We start from the raw sequence: 27,236 nt of genomic DNA, 5'->3' as shown, positions 1-27,236 counted from the left end.
CCCCAGTGGAACTTACTTTTAAGTGATGGAGACATGCGCTTGGTCTGTATGTGTGTGGGGAGGGGGGAGGGAGTTGTGTTTCGAAATCCCAAATTAATGAGTATGATAAACTGTTATTGCTGGCACTGGCTTTACCCCAAGTGGCCAAGTGACACTGTCTGACCCTCTACTGAGTCCTTGGTAGGCTCCCCTAATCCTCCCCTGATCCCCACCCTTTCCTTTTCTATTGACTTGGTATAGCCTTTGTCAACAGGCCAATCACAGAGGAAAGAGGGGGGAGGGAGGCAGAGGTCACAGTGCATGGGGTTCAAGGTCACAGTGGGCAGAGCAAGGGGATCACAGTGCAAGTAGGTCAGGGTATTCCCTCTGCTCAAGTACAGATGTCTGCCCCAGAAGTGCCACCCATGGCCACCATCCAGGAGGCAGTGGTGACAGCAGCAGCATCCCTTCTTGCTTGCATTTATCTGCGCTGTTTGAAGCCTTGGGCCCCTTCAGGACCCAAATGGCTGTCTGATCACATTCCTGGGCTGCCTTCTGTCTTCTGGTTGGGAGGTCCTGGTTGGCCTGTCGAGGATGGGTTTCTCCGGCCCCTCCTCAGGACTGGTGCTGCCTAGAATCCATTTTCAACCCCTGTATCCTCTGCTTCCCAATGTGCTAGGGACTTGACAGGAAGGGCTAGCCTGCCAGTGGAGTTGGGGATGCTGACCACACATTTGCTGGTGGGCCTCTTGAGGATGCGGATCTGTGGAGGGGGCCCTGTGGGAAGGCTATCATCTTGAATCACAATGGACATTTTGGGAGATTAGGATTCCCTGCCCACTGTCTACCACCTCCTCCAAGCTCTCAGGGACCTCTTCATCTTCCATCTTACTCTTACTCGCCACTTTCCCTCCTCCCTCAAGCCCATTTTTAATTGGGTCATTTTGTGCCTTGACAGTTTGTTTTTTATATATTATGGCTAGTAATCCTCTCTCAGTACATACCCAGCAAAGATTTGCTCCCATTCTACCAGTTTCTTCATCCTTTTGTTGTATAGTTATTTGGCTGCACACCAGTATCTTAGTTTTATGAGGCTCCACTTGTCAACTGTAGTCTTAATTCTGAGGCAGACTGAGAAAGGCCTCTCCTCCACCTCCACCTTATAGATACTGCATATATTTTCTTCTAGTGCCTTTAATCCCTTTGAACTTAACCTCTGTGCAGGGTAATAGAGTGAGATCTAAATCATGTGTCTGCATGTGAATGTCCAGTTTTCCCAGCACCCTTGTTGAAGATGCTGTCTTTTCTATACTGCATATTGTTGTCAACTCTCAGGTAGCTGTGCTTACATATACTAAAGGTTATATGTTCTATTTTATTTCATCAGTCCCTTTTGTGCCAGTAGCATATTTTATATTACTATAATTCCATAATATATCTTGAATGGAGAATGGATTCCCCACGTATGGTTCTTTCGATATCAGGGATCTTTCTGGTTTAGTTTAAATTTTACTATAGATTTTTTTCTTTTTCTTTTTCTATTGGATATTTTCTTTATTTACATTTCAAATGTTATCCCCTTTCATGATTTCCCGTCCAGAAACCTCCTATCCCATCCCACCTCTTCCTGCTTGTATGAGGGTGCTCCCTCACACACCCACTCCTGCCTCCCCGCCCTGGCATTCCCCTACACTGGGGCATCGAGACTTCCCAGGACCAAGGGCCTCTCCTCCCATTGATGCCAGGCAAGGCCCTCCTCTGCTACCTATGCAGCTGGAGCTACATGGACATGGGTCCTTCCATGTGTACTCTTTGGTTGATGGTTTAGTCCCTGGGAACTCTGGGAGGTCTAGTTGGTTGATATTGTTGTTCTTCCTATGGGGTTGCAAACCCCTTCAGCTCCCTCAGTCCTTTCTCTAACTCTTCCATTGGGGACCCTATGCTCAGTCCAATGGTTGGCTGTGAGCATCCGCCTCTGTACTTGTCAGGCTCTGGCAGAGCCTCTCAGCAGACAGCTATATCACGCTCCTGTCAGCAAGCACTTCTTGGCATCCACAATAGTGTCTGGGTTTGGTGTCTGTATTTGGGGGGGATCCCCAGGTGGGCTAGTCTCTGGATGGCCTTTCCTTCAGTCTCTGCTCCACACTTTGTCCCTGTATTTCCGTTAGACAGGAGCAATTCTGGATTAATTTGGAGATGCATGGGTTTCCCCATCCCCCAACCTGGGGCCTTGCATAAACTTTGGATAAGGTCTGTACAGGTTCTCCCTCCCTTTGTAGGACATTTCAGCTAATTTCATCCTCATTGGGTCCTGGAAGTCTCTTGCTTGCCTGGCATCTGGGACTTGCTGGTGGCTACTCCCAGTTCCCCATCCCCCATTGCTGCACACCTCTGTTCAAATTCCTGACCCTCTGAATATCATCCCTATCTTATCCCATACCTGATCCTGCGTGCCTTTTTCACTCTCCCCATCCTCTTTTTGTCCTAAGTCCCTTGATCCTCTACCTCCCATGAGTATTTTATTCCCCCTTATAATGAAGGACTGAAGCATCCACACTTTGGTCTTCCTTTTTCTTTAGCTTCATATGGTCTGTGAATTGTATCTTGGGTATTCCATGCTTTGAGGCTAATATCCATTTATCAGTGAGTGCATATCATATGTGTTCTTTTGTGATTGGGTTACCTCACTCAGGACGATATCTCCTAGTTCCATCCATTTGCCTAAGGATTTCATGAAGTCATTGTTCTTAATAGCCGAGTAGTACTCCATTATATAAATGTACCACATTTTCTGTATCCATTCCTCTATTGAAGGAATCTGGGTTCTGCTATTATAAATAAGGCTGGTATGAACATAGTGGAACATGTATCCTTGTTATATGTTGGAGCATCTTTTGGGTATATGACTAGGAGTCCTCAGGAACTGCCAGTGTGACTTCCAAAGTAGTTGTGCCAGCTTGCAATCCCGCCAAAAATGGAGGAGTGTTCCTCTTGCTCCACATCATTGCCAACATCTGCAGTCCCCTGAGTTTTTGATATTGACCATTTTGACTGATGTGAGTTGGAATCTCAAGGTTGTTTTTATTTTTATTTTCCTGATGACTAAGGATGTTGAACATTTCTTTAGGTGCTTCTCGACCATTTAGGTTTCCTCACTTGAGAATTCTTTGTTTAGCTCTGTTCCCCATTTTTAATAGGGTTATTTGTTTGTCTGGAGTCTAACTTCTTGAGTTCTTTGTATATTTGGATATTAGCCCTTTATTGGGTATAGAATTAGTAAAGATCTTTTCCCAATCTCTTGGTTGTTATTTTGTCCTATTGACAGTGTTCTTTGCCTTACAGAAGCTTTGCAATTTTATGAGGTCCCATTTATCAATTCTTGACCTTAGAGCATAAGCCATTGCTGTTCTGTTCAGGAATTTTCCCCCTGTTCCCATGTATTCGAGGCTCTTCCCTACTTTCTCTTTTATTAGATCCAGCATATCTGGTTTTATGTGGAGGTCCTTGATCCACTTGGACTTGAGCTTTGTACAGGGAGATAAGAATGGGTTAATTTTCCCCGCTATACCATTCCTGGAATCCAGAGGATTCCCCAGCATGTAATAAAGATACATGCTCCACTATGTTCATAGCAGCCCTATTTATAATAGCCAGAAGCTGGAAATAACCCAGATGTACCAATACCATGCAGTTTTTTAACACTATTGCTCTGTAGTACAGCTTGAGGTCAGGGATGATGATTCCCCCAGAAGTTCTTTTAGTGTTGAGAATAGTTTCTCTGTCCTGGGTTTTTTGTTATTCCAAGTGAATTTGAGAATTGCTCTTTCTAAGTCTATAAAGAATTGAGTTGAAAATTTTATAGGGATTGCATTGAATCTGTAGATTGCTTCTGCAAGCTGGCCATTTTTACTATATTAATCCTGCCAATCCATAAGCATGGGAGATATTTCCATCTTCTGAGGTCTTTCTTTCTTCAGGGACTTGAAGTCCTTGTCACACAGATCTTTCACTTGTTTGGTTAGAGTCACACCAAGATATTTAATATTATTTGAGACTATTGTGAAGTGTGTTGTTTCCCTAATTAATTTCTCAACCTGTTTATTCTCTGTGTAGAAGAAGGGTACTTATTTGTTTGAGTTAATTTTATATTCAGCCACTTTCTGAAGTTGTTTATCAGCTGTAGAAGCTCTATGGTAGAATTTTTGGGATCGCTTATGTATAGTATCAGATCATCTGCTAACTGTGAATACTGGTCTGTCATTTTGTTTGTTATATCTTTACCTGCTTTTGGTATTAAAGTAATACAGCCTTTATAAAACAAGTTCAAGAGTGATTCTTCTATTTCTATTTTTTGAAAAAAAATTCGCTAAAGTTCTTCTTTGAAAGTCTGGTAGAGCTCTTATGTGAACCCATCTGGGCATGATTTTTTTTAGCTGGAATGCTTTTTATTACTGTTTCAAGATCCTCCTTGTTGTGGCTCCATTTAAATTGCTGAGCTCTTGGTTTAACGTTGGTTATTTGGAAGAATCAAGTGATTCTTTCATTTTTATTTTTATTTAGAGTTCCCAACTTAATGAAATACAGTTTTTTAAAGCATTCCATTATAATATTACATATTTCTTTGGGATCTGTTGTAATGTTTCCATGTTCATTTTATTTATTTGTCTATTTGTTTGTTTATTTATTTATTTATTTATTTATTTACATCCCAAATGTTATGTTAGTTTGTGTCATCTCATTCCTTGTTACCTGGGCCAAGAGTCTATCAATTTTGTTTATCTTCTCAAAGAACCAGCTCTTAAATTCTTTGATTCTACGAATTGTTTTCTGTGTTTCTATTTCATTGATTTCTGTTCTGATTTTAATTAGTTTTTGCCATTGACTGGGTTTGGATTTGATTTGTTATTATTTTTCAAATTCTCTCTCAAGTAGTATCAAGTCATTTACTTGTGCTCTATCTGATATTTTTATGTAGGCATTCGGCTATAAATTTCCCTCTTAGAACTGCTTCAATGTGCCCTAGGGGCGCATGGTAAGGGGTCGGGGGTGGGGGTGTTGTGTTGTGCTTTCGTTTTCAATTAGTATCAGGAATATTTTTATTTCTTTCTTGATTTCTTCTTTGACCCTTCATTGTTCTGTAATAAGTTGTTTCATCACTATGGGTTTATATACTTACTGCAGTTTTGTTTGCTGTAAATTTTATCTAAGTTTTATTGTATAATGGTCATATAGGATACCTGGAATTATTTCACTTTTCTGTATTTGCTAAGGTTAATTTTGTGTCCCAGCATGTGGTCTTTTTCAGAGAGACTTCCATGTGCTGTGGAATAGAATGTATGGGGTTTTGTTTTGTGTGTGTATGTGTGTGTGTGTGTGTGTGTGTGTGTGTGTGTGGTATTTGAGTGAGTTGTTCTGTAGATATCTACTATGTCTATTTGATATAATTCTGAGTTTTACCCTATATTTTTGTCCAATAACTTATCTTTTGAATAAAGTGGGAGTATTTGAAATTACCTCTTACTGGGTTTTTGTTCATCCGTGATTTTTATTCCATTAGAATGCTTTATATACAATTAGGTGCATCATGTTTGACGCACATGTGTTTAGGAACGTAACATGGATTTGGCTACTTGTTCCTTTGATTAGAATGAACTACCCCCTCTTTGTCTTTTCTGATGACTTTGAGTTTTAAATCTATGTCCTGCCTGCTCGATTTCTGATCCCATTTGCTTGGGATAAGTTTTTTCATCCTTTACTTTAAAGCTCAGATGGCTTTCTTAGAGAAAACAGGAAGGGATTTGTTTGTTAATCCACTTGGCTAGCCTGTGTCTTCTGATTGGATAAGTAAGGCTTTTGATATGTATAGTTATTATTGAAAGTTGTATGTAGATTACAGTCATTTTGGGTTGTTTTGTTTTTTTCTTCTCATTTGCTTAATTGTGGATTGTAGTTCATTAATTGTAACTTTGTTTTCTTTCTAGAGCCTCTTGGTTGTGCTTTCTCCTCTCTTTGGTTCTAAGTATTGCTTCTAGTAATTCTGCTTAGTGAGGTGTCTGTTGTTGTTGTTGTTGTTGCTGTTGCAGATGGTGGATATGATTTTTTTTTCTTCACACCTTGATTTTGTGTCTTTCTCCTCCAACTATGGCACATGGTTTTACTGGACACAGTAGTCTGGGTTGGCAGTTGTGGTCTTTTGGAACTTAGAGTACATTACTTCAGGTTTTTCTGTATATTGTAGTTTCTGATCGGAAATCATCTGATATTCTGATGGATTTCCTTTTATATGTGACTTGTGTTTTTTTCTCTGTCAGCCTTCATTTTTTTCTTTGTTCTGTATATTTAGATGTTTGATTATGATATGCTGTGAGGAAGGTTCTTTTTTTCTGGTCTCATCTAGTTAGGGATCCGTTTGCTCCTTGTATATAATCTTCTTGAAGAACTGAGGTATGTCATTAGCTGGGGCTCTTCTCCCTCATCTGTACCTGTGATTTGAAGGTTTGATCATCAGATGGCATCCCTCATTTCCTGCACAGTCCGTTCCTGTGCTTTCCTATTCTTTGCCAGTTTGGTCCAGATCCTTCACTTTATCTTCAAGTCCTGATAGTCTGACCTCTGTTTTATTCTTTCTACTTGTCTTTCTCTGAATTTTATAACTGAGATTATTTTCTTCAGTCTCTTTGTTGAATTTATCTTTCAAATCCTGAATTACCTTTGTTACTTCATTTAAGTCTGTATTAGTATATGTGACTTGTGACACAAACTTGATAATCACTCCGGTGTTTATTATTATCCTCTTGGTATTCAATGAAGTCTTTGTTCATGTCTTCTTTAAATTCTTTGACTTATTTCATAAAGTTTATGACTATTCTTTTAAATTCTGTGTCCTCTAGTTAATTCTCATTGGAGAACACTTCTATAGGACTAGTGAATTTGATGGGAGACATGTTGTCTCGGTCATTCATAATGGTTTGGTTTTGTGATTTGACCTGGGCATGAGGAAATATTTGGTTGTAGGTCTTATAAGACCATCTGCATGCCTTATGCTTGGCAAGTGCAAGAGATGAAAGATCTGGGCTAGGCCAGGTAAAGATAGTCTATAAGCTATTTAATCAGACCAGGGAAAGAAAGATGGCTCCCAAACTTAGGTCTTGAGCTTTGCTTGTGAATGCAGAAGTAGCAGCAGTCAGAGGGGAAGGTCAGAGAAGAAAGGAGTGTCTTACCAGTCAGACATGACTCTCAAAGAAAGTGGGTCTGTAGGTCAAGGGTCCAGAGCTAGGCCTGTGATTTGAAGATGGCAAGAGGTGGGTGAAGGGTGAAAAGGGGAGCAAGCAACTCCAGGCACAAGTGGTTCCCAAACAACTTGGTGCCTGGATGCAGTTGTGGAACCAGGCTGTGGGTCTGGGACAGCCACAGGCCTGGCAGGTGGGATGGGATAGGGAAGAAGAGACTTACCGTGCAAAAGTTACCCATGAACAAAATGAGTGTTATTTTTTAGTCTGCTATCTATTTTGTAAATGTTATGCCAGTGTGCAGCCTCTACCCACTATCTTCATAGTAGTTTTTATGAGAGCAGTTTGTGTCACTCACATCTGCCTGTCTTCTCTGCCTTACCAACAAACAACTGTCAAAAATCAATGCTATAATGCTTTTCTCCAGGCTTTCCCTCTGAGATAATGGTGATGGTAGTGGTAATGATGGTGGTGGTGGTGGTGATGATGATGATGATGATCATCATCATCATCATCGTCGTCGTCGTCTATTTTAGGCCTCAAATATAGCTATGCTATTAAGTAAGGACCTAACCTCTTCTTTTGTATATCAATACCTAATTTTCCTGTAGCAAAAAGGCTATCTCTTCCTCATTGCGTTGTCTTGGCACTTTCATCAAAAATCACAGGCCATCTAAGTGACAGCCGACTCGCGGGTTCCATGCCCTCGCAGTGGGCATGTGTCTTTATCTCAAACCACTGTTTCATTTACCAGAGACTTTCAATGTTCAGAACTTAGATGTGAGAGCTCCAGTTTCCAACACTGTTTTCTGACTATTGAGTCTCAACCTCTTGCACTTAATCTCTATTTTATTCTTCTGATTTGTATTAAAGAACTCTAAAAATGCATTGCCCACACAAGTCATTTAAAGAGAATTACTCAAAGTTGGCCCCCTAATGAAAAGAAAATTAAGAGAAATTATGTAAATTATTCATGCCCGATTAGCAAAAATCCTGAAACATAGTCATGTCCTAAAATTATTAATAGCAGAGTCAAGAAACTTAAAACAATGGTCAAGTGATGGGGGAGGGAGCTGAAAAGATGCCTCGGGGGTCAAGGGTGCACACTGCTCTTGTCAAGGACCTAAGTTCAGTTCACAGCATGCACTTCAGACAGCACATCGACCACCTGGAACTCCGGCTCTAGGATGTCCAGTGCCTTTGGCTTCTGCATCCTCACTCACATGAACACATCTAACCCCAGGTACAGACACATAGCTACAGATAATTTTAAATAATAGTCAAATAACTCTTCAGAGCACTTTATTTTTTTAAAAGGAGAAATGGTTCCTGGGTCAGGGCTGCACTTTGGTAACAGTGTGACCACCCTACCCTGATGGAAATGGGATCTGTCATCGAGTGTATACTGCGTCATTAAGATATTTAATTGTCACTTTTGACACACTGAACATTCTCAACCCTTACTTTTCCAGAGTCCTCAGGAGCTGTCTGGGCTCTCGTTCCTCCCCTGTGGCAGCAATGGGCCATTTCCCTCAGAGGCGGTGCCATGCTGATCCAAATGCCTGAGTGCCACTCACCTCCGGAGAGTGCGGAGTCTGAAAAGTAAGTGCGATGCTGGGGTTCTGCGGGCAGGGTGAGGGGCTGCTTCAGAAGACCTCAGACCCCTCAGAGCAGGTCACCAGAGATGAGCTCAAAGCCCACGCAGCGTCCTAGCCTTGACAGGAATGCAGTGGAAAAGAGGCCAGAAATGTCCTTGACACTATATTGGAATTTGAGTGTAAAATGCCATCAATCTTGAGAATAATGTGACCTGTGACTGACAGGTAGCCTGCTGCACACTTGAGCAAACTGGCATTGTCACTGTTGGGGCTGTGACTCGCTTTGTGAGTATTAAGAGCGATGTGATTAAGAGCCAGAGAAAGTGGGCTGTGCCTTAAAGTGCTGTTGTCCTTCCAGCGCTTGCCCGGAACCACAGTCTGTCCAGCCCACAGGAGCGGTGGCTTTGCATCGTATAACTCTTGGAATGGATGCTTTCATTTCCCTTTTGCATTGCTTCTTCTTATTATTAAAAACTTCAAATATTCAGAAAAATGTAAAGAATAGGACAGTGAAAAGTCATAAAGTCTTTACCCAGATTTACTGATTGTTTAAATAGAGGAAGATTATAATAGGTGCCTGTGTGTGTTCAGACTTTGTATCAGAAACATATGAAAGCAAGCTGTGGACAGAACAGTGCCCAGTATATTGTACCAATTCAAATGCTCTTGTTTGTCTGGAGAATACTCGTCTTCTCTGTTTTTTTCCCTGTCTGCCATGCGTTGAAGCTGATTACATCTCTGCTGGTTTTTTCTGGCCTGTTTTTGTCTGGGTCTTTGCTGACACGGCAAAATATTGTCTCTCCCCCCCCCACACACACACACACCCCTTCTTTCATTGCAGGTTTTCCTCTTGTTGGTTTGTTTATTTGTTTGAGCCCCAGAGATTCAGCTCAGGACCTCTAGGCAGGCAGTGTACAGCTGAGCTACTCCCATGGCCAGGAACAAGTTCGGTTGTGTATATGCGAGTTTTGTTGTTGTTGTTGTTTCCTGTTGCAGTCCGGGGATCAAAACCAGGGAGCTATGCACGCTCGGCACATGCTTTGCCTGCTGCACTAGTCCATTTCCACTGTGTTGATACTTTTGAAACATCCAAGCCACTCGCACTGCTGACTGTCTCTGATACAAATTGATTGCGTTCTTTCCTTGCCCTCAGATTCAGATAAGCATCCTGGTTTACCCGAACAGCCCATTAGGGTACACTGTGTCATCTGACCTGATAGATGGCCGTGTGATAGTCCCCTAAGATGGGTTCTTTCAAACCTTTATAAATTACCTTTTTTATTTCTTGCAGTCAGTAAGTTTGTCAAAATGAGACCCTGTGGATATTGTCGTCTGTGGTTGGTTTTCATTGGGTAGCTTTAGCAAACCCCCACAATCATACAGGGGTTTTAATTGATCCAATTAGTCTGGATTTCACACGCTCCTCTCCTCTCTCATATTTTCCATGCTTATGAGATCACTGTACAGCAGAATGCATTTTAATGGTCAAGAGGAGTAAGATGTGACTGTGGTATGTGCCTCTTGTCTGTCACACACTAGCAAAAATCCTAGGTCAACTCAGCCTTCAACATGTCCTTAGACTAAGTGATGCTACAGGGACCTGTGGTGTGAGCAGGAGCTGTGGGCTGTCTCACTGAGCACTGGCTATGAGTTATTATGAGGAACTCGGAAGATAGACATAGTTCAGACTCCGTGCCACACTCCTGCTAAGAACTTTGGAACAACACTTGGCAAAAGTACAAAGGCTCCTCTGATCTTCATGGACATTTAGAAGCGTAGTCACTACAACAGGGAGTGTTTGTCACTGCAGTGTCCCAGGGAGGTGTAGAAGCACCTGTCATCCGGCTTCATTCCAACCTACTAGGTCACCTCAATTCTTTCTCCTTCTATTCCCAGGTCTCCCTCATCTACTGCCAGATGGCTTTTCAGTCACCAGTAATAACTAGATATTTGTCTAAAGAGTACTAACTTCCTCCTGTGTAGACCAAGTCTATAGTTTTAAGTATACCTCTTTCCATGTAATGAACCTTCCTTGAGAATGTTTTGAAAGTGTTATCAAGGGAAACACCTGTGGAAGTGCAGGCTAGTATAGAAACTACAATATATATATATATATGTGTGTGTATATATATATATATATATATATATATATATATGAGCTATATATTACCATATGTGTGACTTAGAGTTTCTATTGCTCTGACAAAATACCATGACCAAAAACAACATGGGGAGAGAGGGGTTTATTTCATCTTTCACTTTTAGGTAACATTCTATCACTGAGGGAAGTCAGGGCAGAAACTCAGGCAGGGCAGGAACCTGGAAGCAGGGACTGAAACAGAAGCCATGGAGGACTCATGACTTGTTGACCATGACATCTTCAGGACCACCTTCCCAGATGTGGCATTACCCACTATGAGCTGAACACCACAACCAACATCAAATGTTAATCAAGAAAATGCCCCCTCCCCGGACTTACCTACAGGACAGAGCACTGGAAGCGTTTTCCTCAGTGGAGATACCTTCGTCCCACATACATTACATTAAGTTGGCATAAAACTAACCAGTACAATTGACCCCTTGTCAACAAACATATCACTATTCAGTTAGAATAAGCGCTTTCTCATTTGTTCCCAAGCTAACATACATATTACAATATAAAACATTCCAACCCTTCAAAGTTCCAATTTTTAAAAATTCAAGCACATTAAAAGTTCAGTCTCCTTTAAACAAAGTCTCTTTTAAAGTTCAACGGTCATCTAAAATACCAAAAGTATCTTAAATTATCCAAAGCCTTTGAAATTCTCAAATTGCTATAAAATTCCAAAGTCTTTAAAGTGTGGGTTCCCATCAAATCTAAAACAAGATATATACTTTTTAACTACAAGAAGGAAGAATCACAACTCAGTTATAATCAAAGCAAAACCAAACCAAACAGTTCAGTGTTTCACACCTGGGACCCACCTATGATCCCCTGGTCTCCAAAAGGCCTGCCTTTGGAGCACACACCACTTGTCTCAGGGGCTCAGGTCAGCTCCATTACATACTTGCTATCTTTGGCAGTTGCCCGTGGTACTGGCCTCTCTTAGATGCATGGTTACCACTGCAACTGGTTCTGCCTTCTCCTGGGTCTCCTGCCGGGGACTCTGGCTGTGCCAGAGTACCAAACCTCAATTTCCCTCCATGACTCCTTTGACCCTGGGGCCTGTACTGCAGCCGAGGCTATACTTTCATTGCTCTAACTTCAGAGACTCCAGCTCTGCTTCAGGGTACCAAGGCCCAGCTGCTCTCCATGATGCCTTCATGTCTTCAAAACCAGTATAATCTGAAAAACTCATACACATTGCCAAGTTTGGCTTCCAGGAGCAGCTATGGCCCCGCTGGACCCCAGCATCAATTGTCTCTGCCTTTACTTTGGTGATATTAATTCAAAATATTTCTCAAAGTGTCATGTTGGGGTCTTTATTTCCTTCTGAAACGTCACAAGTCAGGCCTCCATCTCTGCATCGTTCTCCACACGCTTGTCTTCTGAGCTGCCACAGAACAGTCCCCTGAGCTCTGAGCAGTCTGCTGCCTTTCCAGAGCAAGGTTCAGATGCCACTGTAATCCTCCCAAAACACATGGCCCGGCTTGTCACAATACCCCACTGTCTGCTAGCAATTCTGTCTGAGTTAGGGTTTCAGGGCCTGTGAGAAATCACCATGACCTAAAGCAGCTTGGGCAGAAGTGGGGCTTATTTGGCCTTACAGTTCTAGGTAACAGTATCACTGAGGAAAGTCAGGGTAGACACTGGAAGCAGAAACTGAAGCAGAAGCCATAAAGGAGTACTGTTTACCGACTTGCTCACCATGTGCTTGAAGCTTGCGCAGGAAGCTTTTTTAAAACATCCAAGAGCACTTGCCTGGGGCTGACACTGACCACAGTCAGCTGTCACATCAATCACCAGTCCAGAAAATGCCCCCAGGCTTACCCACAGGCCAATCTTGTGGGAACATTTTCTCTATTGAGGTTCCATTCCCCAAATAACTTTGGCTGGTGTCAAGTTGGGATAAAAGTGGACAGCACAATATACACCGGTGGTAAGTCCTCCAAAGGAGAATAGATAAGAGTTGCAGTTTCTGAGAATTGTGCCCTATAACTCATCAAAGCTATGGAGGGCTGATGTTCACACAGCATGATGGTTGGTGCTGCATCCTGTGCTCTCTGTGTGCCCTGTGTGTTCTTTGTCTGCCTCTCTACACACTGAGCTTGGGGAGACGGCCCTGTGGGTGTCAACTGTCCTTCTTCCTCCTGAACAATAACTCCATGGAGCCCAGAAAACCCAGGGTCCCAGCCTCCTAGCATCCATCACCGCCTCCAGCCGCCTCCCCATCCGCCTTGTCGTGCAAGTGCTCCACTGCTGATTGCCTGGCCCCCGACTCGCTCCTCAGGGATGGGACTATGCCTCATTCATTTCCAAGGTTCAGACATAACAAAATAGTACATAGATGAATGGGGGGGGGGTCTCCGGTTCCATAAACATGAAAGAAATGCAGCTCATGCTGCATTTGAATGCATGGATGGAACCCAGGCCACCTCTGTTTTCATTCCACAAGTATATCCAGTAGAATTTCAACTCATATAAAATCCTGTGTTCCAGGGAAGGAAATAAAGGAAATAGGAGAAGCCCCTCCCCACAGGCTTGTGTTCATTTGGGATAGGCAGCTCTCTCCATAGGTGGTCCTGAGCTTCTAGCCTTTCCAGACCCCTGACACTCGTAGTATGACATAACAGTGGAAACAGAAGCTTCTGTGTCAGAAGGATGAAGCGTGTGTGTGGCCTACCCTCAAGGAACTAACCTACCAACCAGTGCCAAACCCTTCTAAGAGTGGGGTATCAAGAACCCAAACACCTTCCACCCAGCCCCATCTTTACAGGTTTGACACCACCACCCTGGAGAGCATGAATCCAGTTCATGAAGTGCCAGGGACACCCTCAAACTTTAACACTGTCTCCACCCAACTGCACTGTAACTCTGTCCTAAAGTTCACTCTGGTCCCTCATGCACACTTGATATGCGTGCATATTTGCAGATAGTCTATGATAGCATGCATATGTGTGACAAAACATTCCTTACAGGTAAATTATTATTTATAGATTACTGCTAGTACACAGGTGATTAGAATAGCATTGTTACAGAGACTAACAGGGAAGGGTCTGTTAATGAAATGGACGGCACAGCAGGAGCTTCTAAAGAGATGCATTGCAAAGAATCCCTGGTCAGTCCCTTTGTCCAGTACTGGGAATTTTCCTTCCTTAGGACAATGCAGTGCCAAGGAAGGACTTTCCAGTCATGAAATTCCCCACAGATGAGCATTGGGAAGGATTGAATTTGCAGCTTCAGTTTGAAAGTTGATGGTGTAAAAGCACTCTATGCTCACTTCCCCTTGAAATAACTGAATGGTTGCCTGGGATGCTCGGGGCTAGCATGGTCACCACCCTGAGTTCATGCTGTGCATGTCTGGCTCCATGCCCTGCCAAGGCCAGTGAACTTAAGGCCATGCCCCAGCAGATGCCTATGTCCCTTTCATTGATGCTCATCTGCTTTGTGTCCATACTGTGGGTCCTGGGACTCCCACCCCTCAGCTTTCCTGGGAACTATGGGATTTTCTAAGTCACTATGATGTCCTTTATGTGTCCATGAAAGGGAATGAGTGCACAGAGAAGAGTGGACCCAGCTGAACTTAGAGAAGATGTGCTGGACCTCCTGTCCCTGCAGCCAGCACATGCCTAGATGCCGGTGTGTTCCTTGTGTGCCTCCTTTCTGCAGATCCAATGGCAAGGGAGTGCCAGTCGACAAAGCTCTATTTCTCAAAACTCAGCTTTGATGCCTTTGCAGCATCTATGGTAACAAGACACAGCCCACAGGAAGAGGGCATGAGAAAAAGAAGTAAAAGACTGGGCCAGCCCGGGGTGATTCTAAAACCTTCAGGAATGGGAAGAACTTGCATCCACACAGATACAGTGTTACCATGAATGTGTGGATGAGCTGAGCAAGACTGCATGAGCCCCGGGAGCTTTGAAACTATCACCTTCTCAAGGAAGGCCAGTTCCTATTGAAATCATTGTTCAACAATGTACAAAGGAACTGCTAAGCTGTGCACATGCTGAATTCTCAGACAGAATCATTCAGCCGCACATTCCAAATCTTCATTTCACATGTTCTTCGGAAGGGAGCCAAGCAGAAGGCAAATCATCTGGATGAAGGAGCTTTCGAGTAACTGAGCTATCTAGTCAGGAAAGAAAGCCTAGGTGTAGGACACTCAGTGAAACCACCTCCACAAAGAAATAGAAACCATTTGAGGTTGCTTTTTATTAGGCAATAAAAATCATTATTATCCATTCCTACAGCAGACCTCTGACTTTTGCATTTTTATCAGAGGTGAATCATTAAATATTTATGATGCTTTTCAAGGATTTTAGAATAGGATCAAGCAAGTTTACCAGTTTATATTGAAGCAGGATAGAAAAATGTTAAGAAATCTCAATTCCCTTCTTTCCCCTTATCCCCCTCTAAGTGGGGTATACATTTAGTATACAGTAACAGGTAAAACATGGCGACTGCTGAGTGATGAGGTACCGAGTAGGACTCCCATGTGCCTTTGGGCTGGCATGGTGAACTTGATTCCGAGTGTGGATGCTCTGACAGGCAGCCGCTGGCAAGGATCCCACTATTCCTGCCTCCTGATATTCCATTCTGTGTCAGGGGCCCGGTAACTGGTCCTTGGTAAACAGAATACAAGGTGACGGCTGCCACAAGGATGAGGGCCTCCCAGCACGTAACAGTCGTCATCAGCAGTCCAGCCAAGGAAGGATGGGGGTCTCAGTAAGGGACCCTTTTCTAGCTGAGCCTTCCCCTGAGGTCATAGCCCTAACCAGCATTGGGTTGACAGCCTGGGGAGAATCCTCTTGAGTTGTATGCAGATTGCTGCTCTATAGGCAGGATGAGGATATAAACACATTTCATTTAAGGGATCAAGTTATCTGCAGCAATGGTGGCCTGTCTGAAGTGGAAGATGTGTGCACCCAGATGTGCAGCTCTGAGCAGACATTTTGCTTGTCCCTTTTTCTTGAACCAGCCTTCCTCCATTCCCCCATTCTTGGATTTATTAGTATTTCATTTCTTGATTCACACTCAAGAAAGGAATGATTCCCCTTCTTTACAGCTGTGGTGATGTCATTGGCTGTTGATTACAAAGACTGGAATCACAGGCAGTTTATCTGCAGGACAATGTTAAATTCAGAAAGACACACTCCATCCATGGCCAAAAGGGAACAATTTCCTAAATTGGAATCAATGCTTCAGTCTTTCAGAGATTATTTCTCTGTGTACTACTTGCTTGATCTTGAGCCACTGCCCAGTACTAGAGTGAAATTGTTTTTTGCCGTTCTTTCCTCAGGGGAATATATACAAAGAAACTTTCTGCTTGGGACTGCAATCCCTTTATCAACCTAAACAGCTGATCCTGAAATCCTGGACTTCCTATTCTTCCATCCTGAAACAACCTTTTAAGAATTATGAATTCCTTTGCTATTCTAGCACATTTGTGGGGGAATGGAACTCCAGAGCACTTTGTTAGGCATTTAAGTTTTTTAGTTTAAGGATATATTTGCAAGTCAATGCCAGACACTAACATCAGCTGCAACAGGCCAACCTTTTCTTGCAGTTCCTCAATACTAACCCAGTGCTTGAGGAAGCCACACTACTGCAGATGGTGCTCTCCACGTCAGATGGGAAGCAGTGAGGCCCAGAGGCCTGGATCAGTGATGAGGCAATGGCCTAGCCGGAGGGAGTCCCTGGGTTCCGTCACCAGCAAGGCAGAAAATTCTTTTTAAAGAAAGCAACGAAGACCCAAGATTAGACATCAGTGTCCCTAGCTCCTTTGAAATGCCTGTGTGGATTTAGTAGGTTTCTAGTGTCTAAAAAATAAAAATACAAATAGCTAAGAAAATAGTATAAATCTATACTATTGTTCATTAGTCTATGACATTCCTAAAAGAACCATAGAAAGCAGAGTTGTTAAGACAGTCTCAAGTCATCGGGATGGTGGCTATGCGTGCCTGTGGCTGTCATTTTCCCCTTTTTTTGTGTATTTACTTATTTATTTGGAAAACTAGTTTGATCTGTTTGGGGATGAAGATGTACTGAATATTACTGGCAACTGATATATACATTTTCAATGGTAATAGGCCTATTTAAGCTCCAATGCTGAAGTTCTTCTCTGCTTGTAAAAGTTCAATTATTGCCTGAAAATAAATGAAGAACCCCCATGTCTGATTGTTCTTTCCCACCAGCAGTAGATGGGTTCTGAATGCAAGCATTTTTTGTTTGAAACTCAGTACACACTCTGCTCAGACTCATGTCTATCCATTCTCACCTGTAATGAGCGTAAATACAATGTGTACAACACATGTGCACAGGCATGAGCATACAGAAGCTCACGTGCACAAACTCACATGGACATACACACACACACACACACACACATGAGCATGTGCACGTGCAAAAGAATGTCATATGAACACACATGCACACGGACTCATGGCCTGATTAGAGTCAAGTGTTGCACCGAGTATGAGATGTAGCTTATTTTATTGTGTGTTATTACATATTCATGTCCATTTGCTCTATCACTATTTGTTGGAAAGTCTCTTCTATCTCTCTGAATTGCTGCTCTACTGGTGTTAAAAGTCACCTTCCTGCTGCATTGATGCATGGGTCTATCTTTCCATACTCACTGGGCTACCCTGCCCATATCCTAAAATCAGTTTACTAACTCCTCCAACTTTTTTTTTCCTTTTCAATAGCCTTTTAGCTAACCTAACTTCTTTTCTCACATATAATTTTAGAATCAGCCTTGTCAGCGTTTACAAAAAAAAAAATCATGTATAGATATAGACTGGGATCATCTTGAATTCATCATCACTAAGAATACAATTGTTATCATAATAGTGTTATAGCTTATACTCTATGAAAATGGAGCATTCTACCCAGTCTGTTTGTTCTACATCCAATCCACTTGTTTGGATTTCCCCATCTGAATTTTGTCATCGTGACCTGCTCTAACTTCTGCAGCATGCCCTTGCTGTTGTTCACCATTTCTATATTCACCCTTTTCCCTTTTCCCCTGGCTATGCACTTCATGGTTCTGCAACATACACACACACACATACACACACACATGCACACACATACACACACATACACACACACATACACACACACAAATATACACACACATACACACACACATGCACACACATACACACACATTCACACATACACACACACACAGACACACACACACACACACACACACACACACACACGCACGCACGCACGCACGCACGCACGCACGCATGCACGCAATCACATGGAACCATCCCTTTACTTCCTTACAAAATCCCCAGTGCTCCTGGGCTTGCTGCCATCCCATAACATCCGCAAAGCCTCTTGCATCCTCTCCTGTCTCCTGTTCAGGGTGATTAATCTTTGTAAGTGCCTCCCCACTATCCTGCTTCTCTCTAACACTAAATAGCATGTAAGGTACCCACTATTTTAATTTTTTAGACTCTCAGCTTGGCTACTCTTAGAAAACAGCTCATGCCTAATTTGTGGTTGTATCCATGGCACAAAGCAAGAGCTCAGTTAGTGAAAACTGACTTTAGGAAAGGAATAGAAGAGGAGCTTAACAGTACTGTTAGGGCTTTCCTCAGTGTCAGTCTCTGACATGGCAGCAATACAGACTGTTTAGTAAGAAGTAGACAGTTATTGTCACCTTGTGGGTACAGCCAGTGTCCCCCGCACATTTTCCTATCTGAGCTTGTTTTTCCCCCTGTTATTTAATCAGAGTATATAATGTTAATATTTTCCAAGTGCCTTAGGGAGGTTTCATATTAACACCAAGAGTGCTACCTTGTCTAGATCGTGCCTGTTCTAGCTCTGACTCTGTGCAGCATCCTCAGATGTGCTTCCCCGTGCACATAAGAAAATGCTGAGAGGCGGAATTACTGGCTTACAAGATATTCACATTAAAACAAAGCACACGCTACTGAAAGGACAACCTCCCTGACCATACCTGTAACCTAAAAAGCTTCCACCAGCGACATTACAGTCAACTTGGTTCAACAGGACTTGGGGTTTTCAGACTCTTCCCTTAACACTGTGATGAGGCAGTGACACTTGTGTGGTTTAGTTTACCTCTCCCTCGTTACTACTGTGGTTGTTTGAATTTCAGTTGTCTACCTATAAATTACCCAATCAATTTTTTATCAACACGTGTATCCTTTTTCTCCTTATTGGTGAGTGCAAGTCACAGATTCTGAATCCAATCACTTCTTTTTTTCATTTTTATTTTTATTTTTTATATATTCAACACAATATATCTCTCTCTATATATATATTCTTGAGGATATGGGTAATTTAACTTTTTTAATTTTTTAATTTTAATTTTATTTTTATCATGTTCAACACAATACATATTTTTATACCAATCATAAAAATGATGGTAATATAATTAATTGAACATAAAAAGATAAAGTCTTTTTGTTTGTTTGTTTTGTTTTTAGTAGAGCTTAAAATCTTGGCTCTTACTGTGGTACAAACCCAAAATAAGAACAATTTTTAGACATTGGAGTTCATTGTAATAAGGCTGTACTTCAATGTCCCTCACATCACCAAAGGATTTTACCTCCACAGTAGCTAAGCTAAGAGTTGACAGTTCTGCTGAGCCAAGGAATGAATTGTAGGCACAATTATTTGGATACAGATTTCCTGCTATGGTCAAAGCTATTTGACTTGAGTGATTGTCATCATTCTCAGCCCACAGGGAGCAGGTTACATTCATTTAAGAAATGGTGTGTGGTTTAAGATGGTCTATCCATGAAGTCATTTTCATCAACTGCTTCAATGAACAATGGTTCTGCTTGGAGGGTGGCACAGACATTGGGTGAGGGTAAGATTCTGCTTCATTGGCTGTGATGATTTTAAAAAGCATTCATCTCAAAAAAAAAAAGAGTTACTTATAAGGTCATCTTCTTCAAAACTGATACAATAATTATAAATATTAAACAAAACATTCAGTCTCACTCTTTGTTGTTCTCTTACAAGCCACCTCCCTAACTAATTGTCTACATTTCTTTTGGCTGTATAAATAATTTTGAAATATGTAAGCTGTTCTAAAAACCATACTATAGTATAAAAATATCAAATAAACGATCCTACTTATAGAGAGGCTAAGATAGGAGAAGCTTGATTTCAAGACCATTGTGTGGTACACAGCAAGACACTGTCACTTACAAACAAGCAGAAAGTGTATATGGATTGTACAATCTTGGACATATTTCTCCAATTACCAAATTAGAGAGACCACTGGGTGAGAGCCAACAAATTTCTAATTCCTCATATTTTTGTTGTAGAAGTGGAATTATGTTTGTGTGGGATTGATTACTTTCTTGCTTTTTCTAGGATGTAGTTTCCTTTTTTTTTTTTTTTTTTTTTTTGGTTTTTTTCAAGACAGGGTTTCTCTGTGTAGCCCTGGCTGTCCTGGAACTCACTCTGTAGATCAGGCTGGCCTCCAACTCAGAAATCCGCCTGCCTCTGCCTCCCAAGTATTGGGATTAAAGTCATGCACCACCACTGCCCAGCATAGTATCCTCCTTGTGTTGGTGTTTTCTATCCTTTATTCTTTGTAGGGCTGGATTTGTGGGAAAAATATTGTGAAAATTTAGTTTTGTCATGGAATATCTTGTTTTCTCCATCTATGATAATTGAGAGTTTTGCTGGTTATAGTATCCTGGGCTGGCATTTGTGTTCTCTTAGGGTCTGTATGAGGTCTGACCAGGATCTTCTGGCTTTTATAGTCTCTGGTGAGAAGTCTGGTGTAATTTTGATAGGCCTACCTTTATATGTTACTTGAACTTTTTCCCTTGCTGCTTTTAATATTCTTTGTTTAGTCCATTTGGTGTTTTGATTATTATGGGACAGGAGGAATTTCTTTTCTGGTCCAGTCTGTTTGGAGTTCTGTAGGCTTCTTGTATATTAATGGGCATATCTCTCTTTAGGTTGGGGAAGTTTTCTTTTATTAATTTTGTTGAAGATATTTACTAGCCCTTTAAGTTGGGAATTTTCATTCTCTTCTATACCTGTTATCCTTAGGTTTGGTCTTCTCATTGTGTCCTAGATTTCCTGGATGTTTTGGATTAGGAGCCTTTTTGTTTTATTGTTTTCTTTGACAGTTATGTCAGTGTTTTCTATGGTATCTTCTGCACCTGAGATTCTCTCTTCTATCTCTTGTATTCTGTTTTTTATGCTTGCATCTATGACTTCGGATCTTTTTTCTAGGTTTTCTAGCTCCAAGGTTGTCTTGCTTTGTGATTTCTTTATTGTTTCTAGTTCCATTTTCAGATCCTGGATGGTTTTATTCATTTCCTTTGCCTGTTTGGTTGTGTTTTCCAGCTCCAATTAAATGTTTCCTTTATAAGGGTTGTCTTGGTCATAATGGAATAGGATAGGATTAGAGGTCCTGGGTTTGGGACAGATGTTGTGTCCTCCTCACCTCTGATCCTATTCAATCACTTCTTTATTATGTAGTTTCCAAAATTGTCTCCCATTCTCTTACATAATAAAGAAAAAAATGTTATTACATGTTTTGTATTTAAATTTACATTTAAAATTTTGAGGTTTTGCTGTTGTGGATTTTATTAAAATTTTCCTGTATTAGAGGCCAGATAAATTCTGGAACATTTCCCCAGATCTCTGCTTTAACATGGTGACTTAGGGTTTTCTTGCTGTGAAGAGGCATTATGACCAAGACAACCCTTATAAAGGAAACATTTAATTGAAGCTGGACCACAGATTCAGAGGTTCAGTCCATTATCATGGTGGGAAACTTGGCATTGTGCAAGTAGACGGTGCTGGAGGAGCTGAGAGTTCTGTATCTTCATCCCCAGGGGTAGACTGGATGCGTTTCACACTTGGCATAGCTTGAGTTTTTAAGACCTGAAAGCCCAACCACACAATGACATACTTCCTCTAACAAGGCTACACCTTCTAACAGTGCCACTCCCTATGGCTTGGCATTCAAAAACATGAGTCTTTGGGGGCCAAACCTTTTCAAACCCCCACACATGGTATAACTTTGTATTCTTCCTGTGTTAACCCAGCATGGTCAAAAGGAGCTCCCTTCCCCACATGATTGCCTAGGTACCTAACCTCCTTCTTTCTCCAGTGGCACCACCATGCCCCATGTCCTCGGCCCTCTGCAGGATTCTGCCCACTAGCAAATTAGAAGACAAAGAAAAGCTGAGGTCTAGGATGCAGTTAGGACCCAGACTGGGAAATGGCCACATCTCATTCTGCTTGCCTTCTTACCATCCCCATATCTATCTGCATAAAACACGTACGCTGTGCATTCATAAAGAGCCCAAAGTCTACATCACCAGCACTTGCAGTCACTCTACCTTAAGGTCCCAAGCGTACTTACCCACAGTCATCCTGTGACACACTTGCAGTTTTGTTTGTTTAACAAATAATAACAGACAAGAAACCATTTTACTTATTAATGAATTTCTATGGAACCTGTTGAAATTGAAATGTTTTTTTCTAAAAGATGTCCAACTCACTTTGTGGATGATTCTTCCTTTTGGGATTCCATGCACTTAGGGTTCTCCACATCTGTCATTCTTTCAGTTAACAAAGCTTTCATCCCCAAGTGACAAGAGAGTTGCCCAGCCTGTTTCCACAGGACTGCAGCATTTGATGCTGACTGACACTGGGAAGCTGTTAAAGGTTCTCACAGCTGCAGCGTCTGTGTTTTCTTGACGTTTCCCTCAAAATATCAGGTTCCTTTATCACATCTCTTCAAAGAGGGACAGAAAAAAAAAAGGAAGGCATTATGTGTGTTTCTTTTGTTAAGAAAGAAAAAATGTTTGTCATACAGAAGGGCAGCAGGTTTCCTCTTGAATTTTAGGCATTCATGGGGAAAATGGCCACCTGAATGCTTTTAGATGCAAGAAAAACTGGTAGAGCATGTCCAAATTGTCTTGATCAGTTGCTAACCATGATGCATCACATGACTGGGTGTGATGCAGCTGTCATACCCAAAAGCATAGAACAAAAGCAAGTATAGTAATAAAGAAGAAAGTGGGAGGGTCATAGGCAGTAAACCAAGCACATATGCCAGGATCATATACCAGGTTTTCTCCACTCACTCAGTCATACACATATATCATTCAAGTACCCAGACACACAGACATGTGTGTGTACATAAACACACACACACCTCCTCCTCTCTGGTCCTCCCCTCTGCTCTCCTTTGCCATTGCTTTACACACACACACACACACACCTCCCTCTGGTCCTCCCCTCTGCTCTCCTTTGCCATTGCTTTAATCCTCATACTTCCATGTATGATGGGGATTTAAGGAAGACAAATTCCTCTCAGGCATGTCAAACCATTGACATTACAACACAACATTCTCATCTATAAAGTTCATCCCTGAGATCTATGCAGCTGAGTTATAATAAGCATCACCTAAAAATAATGCTGTTGTGTTTGAAGGAAGTGACAGCTTTCTATTGGTCCGCTTCCATAGCTAGCCTCGGCTTCTTGGAGTCCCACGGGCCACAGGTTTTACATGTGCTCCTGCTGCACTTTATTCCCTTATCAAACTGCCATAGAGCTTCTTGCCTATCCTTTCCTGCTTATGCTTTCAAAGCTGCTCCTCAATGAAAAGCTCCCACGATGACTGCATTCAAATGTAAGGAAAATCAACATCATTGTGACCTAGTCTTCAGTCCTGTGTGTGAGTGCCTTGCCTCAGGAAAGGCATGTCATTTTCTGAAAAAGAACGTTTTGTGTTGGCTCCTAAAAAATGGGTCGTTTTATTGTGCTTAAATGCTTCAGTTACTAAATGGGCAAAAAGTATTGAGTTTTATGTCTTGGTCTTGTCCCAGCTAGCTAAGGTTTTCCCTGTTTCCTATCAGTTACAAACTGCTCTGAATTTTAGTGGACCTACTAATGGTTTCATTGCTAGTTCTGCTCATTCTTATGAATTTCGATCTGTATGCTTTAGTAGGCAAAAGCAACTTCCTTCTACCTCTGATTGTTTCAAGGCGCTATACAAGCAAATGACTTTCACACCTTTTGAGATGATTGTATGATTTTTCTTCTCAATTTTTGTTATATTTTATTAGCATCAGAACTGTGTTTGTCTATTTGGGACAGAAGAAATAATGGAGAATTTAATAAGATAAAAATGTATTTTTCACTCCTGAGTCTGGGATGAGCCCTCCTGTGATGACTGTAGAATTTCCAGAAACTCCCTTGCACTCAAACCTGACCCTTTCAGCTCTGCAGTCTCCTTCACTGTGGTCCCAAGGGAAGAGGGTCCCTGCAGCTCCTGAGCCCTGCAGCTCCTGCGTCCTGCAGATCGCAGGTTTTGCTTTGTCTTTGCATGTCTTGTCTGCAGCTTAGATGCCTGTGACCATCTTTCTTTTTTTTTTAATTGAATATATTATTTATTTACATTCCAAATGTTACCCAGTTTCCCGATTTCCCTCCCAGAAACCCCCTATCTCATCCCCCTCCTCCTGCTTCTATCAGGGTGTGCCCCCCACCCACCCACTCCCACATCCCTGCTCTCACATTCCCCTATACTGGGACATCAAGCCTTCAAGGGACCAAGAGCCTCTCCTCCCGTTGATGTCCCACAGGACCGTCCTCGGCTACATATGCGGCTGGAGCCATGGGTCCCTCCATGTGTACTCTTTGGTAGTTTGCCCATCTTTCATTGGTAGCTTTACATTTCTGAGTGACAGTTGTCTTGGGTTTTTTTCTCACTGGTACTTCATTTCGAATTGTGATATCCAAAGCATCTTACTTTCACTTACCAATTATGCACAAGTGTAAACATTTGTCATAACTGACTTGAAAGAATCAGGGCTTATATGAAAATCATAATAAAACCCCAAATGCAGCTAAGTGCAGATATTTGATGGTTTGATCCATCAAATGTTTGATCCAGGCTCTGTCTGAATGTCATGTCCATTTTCTCCTCATGCTTCATACTGCACAGTCCCGAGATACAGAGTAGACTTGTGGGTATCAGTCCCTGACTTAAGATGAAGGGACAAGAAGGAAGCAACATGGCAATGGGCAGTAGTGGACAGCCTGCTAAGCTGATGCTTCCTCATGGGCCAGACTGGGTGACATCAGTTTCCTTCAGGTGGGCCATATTGCCATCATAACTTCTCTCAGGTTGGAGATCTCAGGCCAGGGGACTGACCGTGTTACTGACCACTCGTGATGGTCCCCGAGCTTAGAGTGCTGTCCAGTTGCCCCTGGTTCCTGCTGAGTCCTGCTTCTGTCTGCAGTCGGCTGTGGCATGGAGACAGTGGGCAAGCCCCAGCCGAGCAGCTACCTTCCAGATGCCTCGCTGGCCACGCCTGCATGGCTCACTATGTTCCCAAGTTCTGTCGCCTTGTCTCTTTCCCTGAAGCACATATGTCAGCTTACCTCAGAAACACGCTCAGTCCTTAGGACACAGCCAAGGATATTCTCCTTGCCAGCACAGATGGCTGGTTCTGCCCTTCTCCCACAGCCCTCATGGAAGGAAGTCCCTGGGCTTGCAAGAGTGTCTATGCTTGACTTTTACTCAAACATTCTAAAGTCTTCTCAGATTCTTTTCCTAGACCAGGGGTGTGGCCCCATGATAGCACATTTCTGGCTTGTACAGGGTACTACATGGGGCAGCCCAAATGACAAAAATCAAAACAAGAAAACCTGAGTTGGGACTGAAAGTAGCTCAGTGGTTAAATGTTCACCTAGTCTGTACATAGCCCTGGCTTCCATCTCCAGGACCACAAAAAAATAAATAAATAAATAAAAATAAAATAAGATAAAGACATACCCACAAAAATCTTATTTTAATTCTAATGGATATAAATAAAATTGTAGGTAATAGCATTATGTTTAATCCAATCTAAGTTGAGTTGTGGTTTTTTCTCCTTTCTACCCATCAGAACGGAGTAAGAACTTGAGTTTCAGAGGGAAAAGTATGTACCTAGTTCCACGGTGACTGGATGTGTGGGGGAGGGCATAGTGGGGGTGACACCAGAGGTGAGCTTCCCCATCTAGAAGAGAAGGAGAAGGTAGATTGGGGAAGGACTTGTGTGAGGGGGTACTGGGAAGAGAGGATGTTAGAAGTAAGCGGCAAGCAAATCACGCCAGACAGCTGGTTGCGCATGGGAGGTGTATTGGGAAGGGGAAATAGAGGCAACCTCTGAGAGAGGGAGGAGAGAAGAGAGGCAGGCAGGGAAACCGAGGCTTTTTTTTTCTTTTGTGTTCATGACGCATGTGCAAAGCACCATGCAACAGGGCCGTAGCACATGTGCAAAGGGACAGACACAGGAGCGACACTGTCACCTCTTAGGCCACTAGAAATGGCTTGTCTCGCTGCTGAGTCCCTTGAGAGCTAGCTGTAAAGATGGCTGATTGTAGAGAAGCCACTTCTAGCTGTCAGTGGGTATGCCTAATTGCCACCAGAGGGGCGGGGTGATATTGGGATACAAAGTGAACAAATAAATGGATATTTTTAGAAAAGGACTTGAGTTTAGGGTATCCAGTCCCTTGGGTTCAATCCTCCACCATATTCATTTAGCATCTGGTATATTCTAACTCTTGGTGATAAGACAAGTAAAATATGAGCCCTCCCTCCAAAGAGGTTTGAACAGAGAAAGGACAGGGTAGGTAGGCTGGTGCAGCAGCAGCTCAGTCACAGTGGGGAGCTGTGGAAGAAGCCAGACCCAGGCTGTTGTTCCCTTTGTATTTTCACGCACGAAGCTGAATGAAATGACTAGGCCGATGCACCGCAGAGGGGTCAGCCTGCTTGGAGAGTTCGGCTCTAAGAAGAGGCTGTGTTGAGGGCACAGTGGTCTAATTCAGACACCTATTTCATCCCCGTGTGACAGCTAGATTGCTGGTCCTGGGAAATGCGAGCATAGATCTTGCAAAGCAAGGGAGCTCCACACATCCCGCAGCCTCCAACTGTGGCAAAGCTCTGCCACAGGTTTTCAGAGATGAGATGACATATCCAGTAGCAAATCTATCCTGGAAGGCTAACCACAGCTGCAAGGGTGTGAATCTTACCTATCAGGACAGGCGGCTTCATGCACCTCAGCCTTACTGAGAACACATCTAGGTCCAGTCATTCCATCAGAATTAGTGCTTATATTCCCAGTGGGTTGGGTTTTTTGTGTGTGTGTGTGTGTGAGAAAGGATGGTTGGTGTTCATGTGAGTTCAAAGCAAGAAATTGATATGTGTGTGTATATGATATTCTATTATATAATCTAATTATATATATATATAAATACATATTGTGTGTGTGTTT

At 42.3% G+C, this 27,236-nt stretch overlaps 1 protein-coding gene and 1 pseudogene across 1 annotated transcript in view; one reads left to right on the top strand and one right to left on the bottom strand.

Annotated features, from left to right (window-relative positions):
- Positions 1-460: 460 nt before the first annotated feature.
- On the bottom strand, positions 461-866 carry LOC127681975 (SUZ domain-containing protein 1-like; annotated as a pseudogene).
- Positions 867-8,700: 7,834 nt separating this feature from the next.
- The window catches only part of Otud7a (OTU deubiquitinase 7A), a 133,443-nt gene continuing 114,907 nt past the window's right edge, over positions 8,701-27,236 (top strand). Inside the window, exon 1 of the mRNA XM_052178464.1 lies at positions 8,701-8,810. The gene's annotated coding sequence lies outside the window, so the exon portion shown is untranslated. The remainder of the gene's footprint in view (positions 8,811-27,236) is intronic.

The sequence above is a fragment of the Apodemus sylvaticus genome, chromosome 1 (genome assembly GCF_947179515.1).
Source record: "Apodemus sylvaticus chromosome 1, mApoSyl1.1, whole genome shotgun sequence".
NCBI classification, from domain to species: domain Eukaryota; kingdom Metazoa; phylum Chordata; class Mammalia; order Rodentia; family Muridae; genus Apodemus; species Apodemus sylvaticus.
The sequence above is the reverse complement of the archived record's forward strand: the minus strand, read 5'-3'. Positions and strand labels throughout refer to the sequence as shown.